Genomic DNA, 13238 nt, shown 5'->3' on the forward strand with positions numbered 1-13238 from the left:
GAGAGATTTGATCACATCCCTCTTGAAAGTATTCCCCCGCACACTACTGAGTCACTGGAAAACATGTCACAAACAATAACAGAAAGGAAATTGACTGTAAATGTGTTTCCCTGGGACCTAAGGCTGAGACTTAAGACTCACAGCAACAGATACCTCCGAATCGATCCACTGTGTGTTACCCAACAAATCCCTACTTACATGTACACATCCAGCAGATTCTAAGCATTGGATGATTTGACCTTAATGTTTACTCGCCTGTTAGCTAATGTTTGGACCTTGTGTTTGTGATGTTGTTGTATTTTGGCCTGCTTAATGTTCCATACTCCTCACCAGTGAATCGTTATCTTTGGCACTCGGCCATTTTACAGTGCGCATGTAGTGTAGAACCGGCTTGTGCAGGCTCGTGACCTTGGAGCAGCTGGACAAAGTTTTGTTGAGCCATTGGGACTATATAGACCAGCGAACCAAAACAATGAGCGGATCAAAGAGGACTAAAGCTGCAGGGTGAAGGCTTGGATTAGCAGCATTACCAACATGTTCACATTACAGAGTCATTAGAATCAGTTTTATTATCAAAATTCCTAATGGAGCTTTACATATATATTTGATGTGGACTCTGAAGAAAAAACTGCAATGACCATGTACAACAGAGATGTGTAAAAAGAGCAATTGCATCAAAATAAAACCCTGTTTTTTCTCAACAATAACTTTGTTGAATACCTATCTAAGCATATATTTCATTTCTATTTTTTGTTAGGAATGAATTAGGTTAAGGAGCTTTGTTTGTTACGCAATGAACGGAAAACACCATCCAAGGTTTCTGAAAAATGATTTCTTAAGCTATACATCGCATGATGAGAGGAAATTAAGGGACATTTTGAAGAAAATGTTTGGCAACAGATCTGTTAAAAATATCCAAAGTGTCCAGGATGTCTCTACGTATTTAACAAGAACAGTGCAGAGGAGCTCAGTGTGGGAGGAGAAGGAACAGGTTGTTAGGTCACTTTCTTTTAAAAGGTAGTGTAGTGGATTATTAACACACAGTAATAGAGTGGTGCAGTGACGCCTGCAATCATAAAACTAATCGATAGATTTATGATCGATAGATTTATGATTCGAAAATTATAAAAGTAGGGTAGACATGTGGATATTATCCAGCTGAACAAAACGTGCATTTATCTAACAGGTCTTAAAAAAAATGTGTTGTTCACATGTCGTCCATCTATCAATCGTCATATCGTCAGCAAATAGTACTTGTTGGGGAAACTCCTGAAGCAATAGGAGTCAGGACTCAGAGAGACACGAGGAGAGCTGGAGCTTTGATGGCAAACACTGATGGTTTATTACGAGCTTCGTCCGGAGAATTCACAAGACATGTCACAGGCCACGGTTTGACCACACGGTTGAGATGCCACAATCAATTCTGAAGAACCCTCCTGTAGCTCGAGGTTTTAAATAGTTCGGAGTGTAATAATCAACATTCTTCAATAGATAGACTAAACAGCTGAGGACACTGAATCACATTTTTTGTCGCTTATGGCTCGGGGTCATCTACACCCCGAGAAGGATGTGTTCCAGGTGTCCCACAACAATAACTATCTCTCACCGAGAGTTGCTCGGTCACAAACTGGTAACAACAACAACTTGCTAGGGCAGCCCCTCCTTAAGGGAGATAACGGCTGCTCAAGGTTGGTCAGCTGCATCAGAGGGCGAAGGAGGACATGCAGGGCAAATTACTCCAGACCTATTTACAGACCTTATTTCGAGCTATTTTCCAAAATCCTGTGGAGAAATCCCATTGCTTTCTTGTCGAGGGAACCCATGCGCAGCTTACCTCTGGGTTTTAGGACACGTCACTGCACCACTCTATTAACTCAACCAACCACTCAAAACCTGAAATAGCCTGTAAGCAGCTTTGTGCGAGCATTTGCTGCTTTTGATCATTAATTATTCAAAAGACACAACACAGAGAAATTGATAATGAAAATAATTGACCTAAAAGCATATTCTCATAATAAAAATAAAAAGTAATTTGCCGAGTAAACCTGTTGCTCTCAAAGCTGTCGGAAATTGGTTGCTAAGAAACACCTGTCACAGCTTAAGTTCAACTGGCCAAACAGCATTTCCTGTCTGCCTGCTCTTAAGTTGGAATCAATGTACAGTTTTGTTTATCTCTATTCATCTATTAAAATAATTCCCTTCACTCATCAATCTTTACCAATACAATGCAATATATATTATGTGTCAGTAACATATTCTGTTGTTGCATGCTTAAAAAGAGTCCAACTGTATTTTAAATAAACAAAAATGTTCTACATTTATTCCACTAGCAGCTCAGACGAATTAAATGAGACAATTTTACATTTCCGCTTTTTAATCGCAGGGCAGCATTCACTCTATCTTCATCAGGGCTCTTGTCAATTGGATTATTGTTCCCCTGTGAAGATTAAAAGCCAGTTGTATGTCTTTTGACTCTGACATTCCATGCTCATTAAAGGATGAATGATTTTCAATTAGCTTAAGGTCTAACCACAGAAAAGGTATTGACTTGGCTCTTGGTGTTAAATAATCAGGAGGGCTCTGTCATGTTCAGCACAGACAGAGATATTGAAAAGTGGAACGCAGTATAGATGATGCTTGTAGCATTCTAATCATTCTCTTACATAGCAGTAAATGATTATTACTCATTAACTGTTCGACTGTAAGGCCTCTCGCCGTTATTTACACATTGTGGTCAGCTAAAAATGGGTTTTATCTGTTGGTAAAAAAGAATAACAAGCTTTGTCTTGAGGCCTCAGGGAGAGATATGGAGGAACACCTCAGAGACCTGACAGAGAGCTGGTGCAGACTAAGATATTCATCTTTATTCCCAGGGCTTTCATTCAGACAAACATCATATACCTGCTCCACTGACCAGAGCAGACAAGATATTGGGGAGGTGAAAATTAATCCAACCAAAGAGTGATAAATCCTTTAAACCTCGAGGCTCTGCCCAGGAGAGCAACGATTTCCCGTACAACACCCTCTCTCTGAACGAAGCCACTTGCAGGAAATAACACCCTTCTGTTTAATGAATTCCAACTTGTGACAGAACTTGAACAAGAAACATTGGCTCACACAAACCGGCCTTACTTTCTGGTATCCATAATGTTACTTTGTGTCCTTTGTAAACAGGGAAGTTTAAACAGCTGTGAGTTTAAAGAGCAGCTGCACTGCTATGTATAATCTCTGAATTTATTTGTTAGTTTTCAGATTCTGAACTGCACTTACACAGCAAAAGAAGAATAGCTACCGAAAGTATTTCATGTTTGTTTTGATTAGATGTTCCATGTTCTTCGAAATGTCTTTTGTTGTTGTTAAGGCCAGTGGACAACACATTATGGAACTTGTTGAGGATATATTCAACTACCAAACTTAGACCGAATGTCCTTGTGCATGTGCTTCTTTTGCTTGCCCCAAAGCAAAAGATGAATAAGCAATTTAATTCATACATGACCTAGACATTTCAGTAAAAAGACAAGCTGTCTGTCGACTTCAAAAGGCTCCTGTAAGTTTTAAATACGCCAGTCTCACATTGGCATTTCAGATTAATGTTGAAAGGTATTGTTTCTGGGACTAAAATAAATTATTCAGGTTCATCTCATTATGTACAATGAAACACTTCACGCAGCAGCTAAAATGGTGCCTATAGTTTTAGGTAACATAAGCTAAACAGAGCTATAATACCGGTCTGTAATGTGCATTTCTTCCTTAATTTTACACTGAGTAAATCCAATGTGAATAAATTATACAGTAGATTAAATGGGCTCTGCTGAGTAGTCAGTCTCTAATCCATTTGTTCCCACTGGAGGACAAATCCTTGCTGACCTCTCCCCAATCTGCTCCTAAAGACAAGACTTGCTCAGGGGCAATTATTATGGAACCAGATGCTTATAACACACTGCTCTTAAGGAGTGTATTTTGTGCATATTACATTAGAGATACCCAATATTAACTTAGAAAGTTGTTATAAATAGTACTTTCTTTCCCATCATGCATTTGAAAAAAACAGTTTGTGTGCATTTTGCTGTGATTATTAGTGGGATTAGACTTTAATTACATGAACTGAAGCGTCGATGAACAGCTGTCACTTTGTTTACACCTGAGAACTACAATGAACATAATCAGGAGCCACATGCCAGGTCCTCTGGGATATAAAGAGCTTTCTGCATTCATCACTGGATATCTGTTTTAAGATGATCACTTTGACAGTGTTTACTTGTTTTTGTTGTTTAAAAACTCTTCCGGTTGTGCATCCAGTTGGTGGATGTTCTGAAGCAGGCTGTTTTTAACCATTCTGATGTTATTTATCAGGCTGTCTGCATAAATTCTTCCTATTAGGTTGTTTTAATACCAATCACATGCTGTGGTGATGAACATAATGTGACTGTGCCACAGCTTTGTTTATCTTGTTGCTGTGGTGTTTACAGGGCTGTTGCTGTTCTCTTCAGAGAGACATGTCACACCATAGGAAGTGATCTGAAGCGATTCTATTTGCTCATTTATTTTTAATTAGGGTTTGTTTCATTTGGTAACTGGATCCAGCCACTACCTCACTGTGTACGAACATTCAAGTCATATATTAAAGCAACACATATTTTTCTCATGAATAAAATATTGTGTGGAAAAATGTGCCGAACACACTGTGAATCTAGCCTATGGCTAGAAGTCAGACCAGACAAATTGACCAAAGATATTTTAGGCTCACAAGGATACTGATGGGTTTAGAATTGTGTTCTTTCCCCAGAATGAATTGAATCACTGATAAATCTCACACTTTATACTTTACCACAATGAAGCCGTCTAATACTCCTTTTCCGCCTACACAGCAACGCGAGTTAAGCGTTTGCAGCAGATCTGAATAGGTCAATGCACATCACACAACCTGGCTTAATGAACCTCCTCCACCACCGGGTTCAATTTGACTCCGACATTCTGGCTTTTCTATTAATTCATTTGTTTTTTCTTTTAAATGTATATTAATGCAAGAACAACCACATAATTAGTTAATGTAAATGTTTGTGCAGAAAGAAGCAGCCATGTGATTTTAAACTGTTTTACCTGGTACCTCTGTGCCTCTCTAATCCTGCATTCTCTTGCATATAAGGATTTATTAGTTGGACTTGGAAGGCGAGACAGAACGCTTCCTTGCATCTGATGTGTGGTAATAAAACTCCTGATTGTGCAATCAGAGCTACACTGGGTTCACATTCAGAGAGCTTGAACACTCACAAGCAGCAACACATGCAGGCACCGGTCTTCAGCTCCTCAAATGTACAAAACTCACATAGGAATTAAATATAGACTTCCCATTGGACTGGCCATCATTGCCTTGTATGTCTAGTAATGTCAAAAGTAAATGAGTTATTTTCTATTCATGTTTCCTTCCTGTGTGATCTTCCCTGTGGAGGATAGATGCTTTTGAAAAGTGCCTTGGAACAGTTATGTCTAAAAGCCATTTCACCCACACCTTGGGAGTGAAATGGATTCATGATGATTGTTTGCAATCTTTGTGGCTTGTTTCACCACCCATAGACAAAGAGTTAAGACAAGGCAAAGCTTCACTGCCAAAAATCTCCCTCTAGATACTACTTATGTGTGCTAGTATGAAAACAAAAGATCTGGTCAAACATTTTAACTACGAATAATGAAACTTTAAAGGGGCTTGATTTTAGATTAATATACTTGTTCAGCACAATGTAGGAAATAATCATTTTAAATTTGACTTTGTTTCCTTATACCTGAGGAAAATGAGTTTCGCCAGGAGGATTGAAGCTTAACAGTAGACCTAAAACAATATGGTTTACAGAAGCTTTGACCTCCTCAGGTCGAGGAGGCAATTCTCACTGCTCTCATATTGTTGTATTTTCAGCTATCGCTATTTTCATTGAAACCTCTCAAAAGTTCACAGTAGTTCCTGCTCAGCACCACACAGCAGACAGACATGTTAAAGACTAGCTGGTAAACGGTAACTTATGAGATGATGGAGACCAAAAACCAAGCTGAAAGAGAGTGGATAATAAACTCACATGTATACGAAACACTCATTTGAATAAATGAGATTGTTGCTCTCTAACTGATATTTAAAAGTGATGGCTAAAATATTCGCCAGTTTAAAAGATAACGATGTGTCAATGTTTGTTCACACTTTCGATGCCCTCAAAGGTCCAAATAAAATCAAACTAGTCAAATATTTCTGCAGTACTAAGTTAAAACATGCGGTAAAGGTGGCTGAACTTTAGGCTAGTGGTCTCCACCTGTTTTGGTGCTGAGCTAACAGGCTACATGTGGTTATCTTGTATTTACCAGAGAGTGATGACTTAGAGAAAATTAGAGAGCACATTAATCAGGTTAGATTTTTCCACTTTAAGATTATTCTGCTTACTTCAGTAATTGCAAGGTTACTTTGTAGTTTGGTCTGTTTTTTACTTTGAATAAAGAAATACATAAAATCCATGCAAACCATTTATAGTCTTTCAGCTCAAAAAGATTGAATGTGTCACGGGGTGAACTCTGAGGCATGAACTGAAATGCACGACTCAACTCAGACTCAGGTAGTGTTCAAAATAAAGACTTTACTGGTATTGTCACAGTAACAAAACAGGGAAAAACAATAACACTCTTTCGAGGAAAAACAAGGACTATGATCATGAGCTTAGAGGTAAGTGAGATGTCCGTGGAGTAGGCTTGTACGTTTATCCTAAATGAGGAAACAAACTGGCAATGGACAGGAGGGAACTAGCACAATATATACACAGGGTAAGGGGAACAGGTGGAAACAATCAGGGCGGGGAAAACAATCACGGACGCAGGAGACAGATAGGGGTGGGGAGCGTGGAGGCCTGAAATGAGAGGGAGAATTACTTATTGAAATAAACATAAAGCACAGGACAAAGGGACATGACCGAACTAACATAAAGAATAAACTTTCACAATAAGTTTCTTAGACATGACAGAATGTCTAAAAAATGAAGACAGTTTCGCTCACCAACCGATTGAAAGGTTGCTTGACAGAATAATTGCTCTTGCATAACAATACAATTATAGATCACCATTCAATTATATATATTGTTAGAATTGACCTTTTTGCAGCATTTGAAATGTACAGATTTTAAATAAAACTGTGAGTCCTTCATTAAAGCTTGCGAACAGTGAGAAAACGGTTAACTTAAAAGCCTGAGGGAATAGCATTACTTTATTTAGCTTCAACACACAGGAGTTATTTGATTTGTCCCAGGCTGTAGCACGCTTCATTATTCTAAAGTCATTAAAAAAATATTGTAAAACATATTGTGTTTATTTACAATGCACTACCAGATGAACATTCTCACATTTATGTGCAAAAGCATCTGAAGTGACAACACATTCATTTCCATTTTTTTTTTTTTTCTTTGCTTGCCTAATCATTCACAGTTACATGAAGATGTGTTAGAGTGGTTCTAATTACAGAATCACTTCCCACCTATAGAATTACGAATTTGCAGAAGGAGGAATTCTGTGAAAAGAAAGAAATGCTTCTCTCTGGTGTATTTCAGTGATGCATAACATTTTCTTTGCTCTGAGCTGCTCCGTTGTCTTTGCTGTTGATCCTGTCCAGATCACTTCTGAGTTTTGTGGTGGTGATGTGCCCTGTAACGTGGATTTCACAGAGTGAAAACAAGGATACTGACCGGGGGGAAGGACTCCTTCAACATATTTGTGGGCAAAATCTATTGACTGACATTCCATTACATCTCCAAACCCATTAGTAACACAATCTGCTTGTGAAGGGCTCATTATTTGATTATGCTGCTTAGTTTCATTAGCAGCGCAGAACAGTATCAGCGCTGCTCCACTAAATGGCTTTAAGATTAGTAGCCTTGAATACTTTTCAATGTGTTGTTATGGGGGGACCCCAAATAGTTGACAGTTTCAACAAAGTGATTAGTCTAAGCCTAATGGTAAGACTGATTGTCAAATGTGAGAATAAGTCATGTGGTTTCAATCATTATGTGTGTTGGTAAATCATCATGTGGCTCCATTTTAATGTGTGGGACCATCAGTGTAGCATCTTAGCGATAGCCTCAACGCTGCTGACATACAACAGGCTACTGTTTCAAAATTGAAGACTACATACAATAATAAGAGCCCTAACATAAGAACCTGACACTATCAGAGTGCTTGATCTATTTTTGAATGTATCAATGATTCAATGTTTAAAACAAAAATCAAACACAGGGAGGGGCATGTTATATTCAGGTCAATTTTTTTATTGGAAAACAATTTCTTTACCATGCTGGCCTGAGATAAATAGTCAGGAGATCAATATGTTATAAAGCCTACATCACTCAATATTGCTCGGACGCATTGTCTTGGAAACGTGAATGTCTTCAATAAATATATGCCCAATACATCTAAGAGATCATTTGCTAGAAAGGGAATAATTGGACCTGCTGGTGGGGCTAAAGGAGCATTATGAAAATCACCAATGTCTGTCAGCATCATTCCCCTGGGAACACAAGCTTCTATTTGTGAGGTTTCTAAAAGATAAAGTGTTTTGAAAATGCTTTTAAGTTCTGGTAAGAAAAAGGTATTCAAAATGATTTGCTTATGCCGGCTCAGTTTTACTTCTGTAGATACTTTAAATAGAAAGTTAGTTTTCATGTGGAAATGTGTATATTCAAGGACCTTTTTGATCAGGACAAAGTGTAACAAAAGGTGTGAAGCAATAACATGCCTTTTCTTTGGTATCCATTTCTATACCGTTTCATATAGCACCATTAGTTGGTTGACTGAACCACAGATGAGCTATGCTTTGCAGAATCCAAATTACAATAGAGCCATTTTTCATTCTGTGGAGCTCTTCACAGGAGCCATAGATGGGCCTGTTCACTTTCCTTATTTGTCCTTGTCTGCTGGAGGTTGCCGCTGGCTGACATAGCCTGAATTTAAGTGGACATCAATCTCGATAAAGAGGCCCAGAGTAATATTACCTCCTGGGATTTTTCTGTCTGTTTAGCAGGACAGAGCAAATAAACATGTTTCGCATCCCAAACTGAAACATTAGCCTCTTATATGAAACAAAATGTCCACACCACGCTGTGGTTTCACGGCATGGTGTCTGTTGTTGTTTTTAAAAGCCTCAGCTCAGAATAGGACAAGATGCGTCTATTTGCATGGCTGTGTCATGATGATAAAAAGATTTCCTCCGGCTGGCCAGTGGCCTATCTCAGTGCTGCAAGAGTGATGCAGGGAAAACTTGGCTCAGACTGGCAGCAATGCCACAGCGGACTGGACTTCATGGACTCCTTATAAATGATGGTCATTAATTCTCCATGTAGGTAGAGTTTTTCCACATGTGGCACAGGAGCCGTCCACTGGCCTGACTCAACCCCATCAGCCCACTATTATTCTACTTTCTACTTTCTTCTTTCTCTCGAGTGCTGTCGCTCGCTGTCTCCTCTGCCTCAGTTTTGAATGAAGACAAAGTTCCTGGCTCTCTGTGTTTGTTGAGCCCATCTGATAAGTTGCAGATAAGTCACTATCGCCTCTGGTGCTTGAGGCACTCTTCTCTTCTTCTATTATGAAATATGAGTTGTTCCCAGTTGGCTCCTCTGACCTACATTTTCAGTTTTTGCACTTGCCAGTTTTTTACTGACGCTTGAATTGAGATGTTATGTGTTTGTTATCAAGTAAGCAGACACACCTCGGGCACTTGAATGAATTTACATCATAATCAGATTAAACGGAAAGCTATATGGCAATGCCAAATCCAAATTATTTCCAGGAAATCAAGAATTCGAAGAAAGCGCTCTTCCTAAATTGAGGTTCAGTGTCAAGAAAACACATTATTGCAGCTGATTAGCATCAGTGCTAATAGACTAGCAGTGGCATCGTTAATTTTGTTTGGTTTGATTTTTGTCGCCTGTGCAGGGGTCGTCTACACTTAGATATGGTTCCACTGCGGCGCAATTGAAGTGTTACTGCAGAACACAATTTGGCGCTGACAAAATCTCAGCAAGCTTCACAGGCTATTAGATTTTGTGTTAACAAACAGAAGAGCCCTTCAAAGGCTCAGACCTCGACATAATTGGAAAGGAAATGAAGCCAGAGCTGGGGTAATGTTTCTTGGCTCTATTCCTCTGCCATTATGGATCTCAGGTCCCTCAAGATTGAAAAGCTGGACATGCTCAAAGAACTGCAGTGTAATTTCTTAAATTCACACTGTTTGTCTCCAATATCCCCTCTAAGTCTTTGGTAAGCTTTAACACAGAGTATTATTCTCTTTTTTCAGTTAAGCTCCATTTTTTTCACCCATGGTTTCCATCATGGCTTTGATTTTTTGAAAAGTATCGTAGTGTTAATAGCTTGTGAACAAATAACACGATAGTCTTATGATGCATGTGGTCATGGCAGCTGCATGTCATAATGAATATGTATTAGGGCTGCACGATATTGAAACTGACAACTGACATTGCGATATTTTTTTCCCCTGCGATATATATTGCGTTTTTTTTAACTATATTTAACCGGATGAAGGATTTTAGTCAGGGACGTCTGGATCTTAACTGGTTGACTCACCATACCTTAAGTCATGATCTAACATGTCATGATAATGCATATTGCTTACCCTCAAATAAGGGGGTTCATCTGTGAATGAAGAAGAGAAGAACCTTTTTGTATCCAAAATAGTTCCAGATGGCAGATGTTGCTTTTCTTTTTGGAAGTAAATCTTCATTCTCGCCGGTATTGTCCTCCTGTTCCTCACAACATTTTACCGGTGTTTTGATGGTCTGCAAACTAGCGGGGCGGGGCCTGCTGTGATTTGATCAATAATGATTGTGATTGGTGGTTTGCTGTGCTTGCAGAGCCTGCATGTCACTCACTCAAGTACCCCTGACATGAGAGCCGCGCAAGTTTTCCTTTTGTAGCAAGCAGCAAAATAATCGTAACATGAAGTTTTTGTGTTAATTTACCTACTTAATATCGCACGTCCTANTTACATGAAGATGTGTTAGAGTGGTTCTAATTACAGAATCACTTCCCACCTATAGAATTACGAATTTGCAGAAGGAGGAATTCTGTGAAAAGAAAGAAATGCTTCTCTCTGGTGTATTTCAGTGATGCATAACATTTTCTTTGCTCTGAGCTTTGTGGTGGTGATGTGCNGCATGTCACTCACTCAAGTACCCCTGACATGAGAGCCGCGCAAGTTTTCCTTTTGTAGCAAGCAGCAAAATAATCGTAACATGAAGTTTTTGTGTTAATTTACCTACTTAATATCGCACGTCCTAAAAAATAAATAAATAAATAAAATCGCACGTCCCTGCAATGTGAATATCGCGCATGCGCATATCGCGGTTATCGTCATGACACGATATATCGTTCGGCCCTAATATGTATGATATTTCCCATTAATCGAAATTCTGCTTACACAGGTCATTGTTTCACTATCAAATGACCTTATTTAGTAAGGGCGTAGCTGTAGAGTCTTTATGACAGTCAGCTGGGGAGGTCTTGTGCTGGGAGGTCTATGGATGGAGAAACCTCTGATGGCAGATGACTTAAGTACCGTCTCCAGATCTGGGAATGACTCAGTTATGAGTTGTGGTTTAGTGATGTCCAACTCCCTGTGGCACTGCATTCAAATTAGAACAGCCATTACAGAGACTTTGGCACATTAGTACAAACCCTGTGGGCTGGACACCACTTTAGCACGGTTTCTGTTTCATGGCCATATCAATTAACACAGTGAACCGCTAAAAGGACAACAGCTTATTAAAAGTATTTCAATCCAAAATAAGTTTTCAGGATTGGCATCGTCTCCTCTGTTTCATGATTGGTTAACTATTTCAAACATTAAACTCCATCAAATGTGTGTTTCAAAAGTACGGCTTACACAATGTATGTCACAACTTCTATTTATAATGATGTCTGATTTCCATTCTATATAACCAGAGCAGCAACTAGTTAACTGTGTCAGTTTGTATAATTCTAAATTTGTATTCAAAGGATGTTTTTCAAAAGATTGACCCCCCTAATTATTACTAGTAGGGCTATTTCAGACTTGTTATTGTTCCTTTATCTCTCTCTTATTGTTCTTTTATCTCAATTTGTTCACACTGTTTCGCAAGATTTTATATTTTATCAGGGGAAAAAATGTCACCCCACTTTTGGGGAGATCGGGGGTCCCTGTGCCTCAATGCATCAGTATGCTGTCTGAGTGTTTCAATAGCATCATAGTGTGATAAGTGGAATAAAAGAAAACAAGCAATACAGTATATGCATTAGAGAATTATTTATTTCAACGAAAATCCACATGCTCTGACTGGTGTCATGTTCCAACCTTCACTTTTAAACTTGAAATGGCTGGTAACTAAGCTGGTGCCTCACTACGCTGCGCTGCTGTGACATGTGCACCATAGCTGTAAATATAAAATATTTCGACAGCAACATCTTTGTTTTACACGGTCAGGGGTTTAATTAGAAGTGATGAAAACTATTAGTGACACGTGTTTAACAATGGCTTCTGGCTTGTGTCCACACAAGGACATTAATGAGCGATTGACCTTATTCATCAGTGCCCACAGGGGATGGAAATATATGCTTCCCTTTGGGAAGTTTTATTAAATCAATGATTCATCAGCTCTATTGGTTGCATGTAGCATAACAGCATTGTGTTGATGATTAAGTTGATCTACATACAAATTGAATTTGCCTTAAGAAGCATTCATGCTTAATAAATGTGTGTTGGTGGACTGTGATGAGAAGTTTGAGGTTATTGACAACACAGTGTAGTAACCAGAAGGCAATACACAATACTTTGTTGTTTGAAGCTTCTACTAAAACAATGCCCAAGAAGCTAAGCCTTTTATGATTGTGATTATATCGTTTTTATTTTATTTCAGAAGATAGTGAGATATGCTCATCACAATTCCTCAGAGTGCAAAGTGATATCTTGAAGTTGCTTGTTTTATCCAACTTTCAGTCAAAAACCCAAGAGTATTCAGTTTATAGTGATATAAAATGGAGATAACCAGTAATCCAAATTCGAGAAACTGGAACTAACTTGGGTGTTTTTGCAATGATAGTAACTACGATCAAAATGCTTGACAATAGTTGTTTGTTGTCTGTTCAAGACTGACAGAATCTGAAGAAAACATTTACAGCAGTTACAAAATGTAACCATTGTTTTTTCGGACAGGACAAGAAACAAATAC

General features: G+C 38.7%; 1 protein-coding gene across 3 annotated transcripts in view; it reads left to right on the forward strand.

Moving 5' to 3' along the window:
- gpc6b (glypican 6b) overlaps positions 1 to 13238 on the forward strand; it is a 79898-nt gene that overhangs the window by 36855 nt on the left and 29805 nt on the right. The window lies entirely within an intron of this gene.

This window comes from Notothenia coriiceps, unplaced genomic scaffold (genome assembly GCF_000735185.1).
Source record: "Notothenia coriiceps isolate Sejong01 unplaced genomic scaffold, NC01 NC01_scaffold00012620, whole genome shotgun sequence".
Lineage (NCBI taxonomy): Eukaryota > Metazoa > Chordata > Actinopteri > Perciformes > Nototheniidae > Notothenia > Notothenia coriiceps.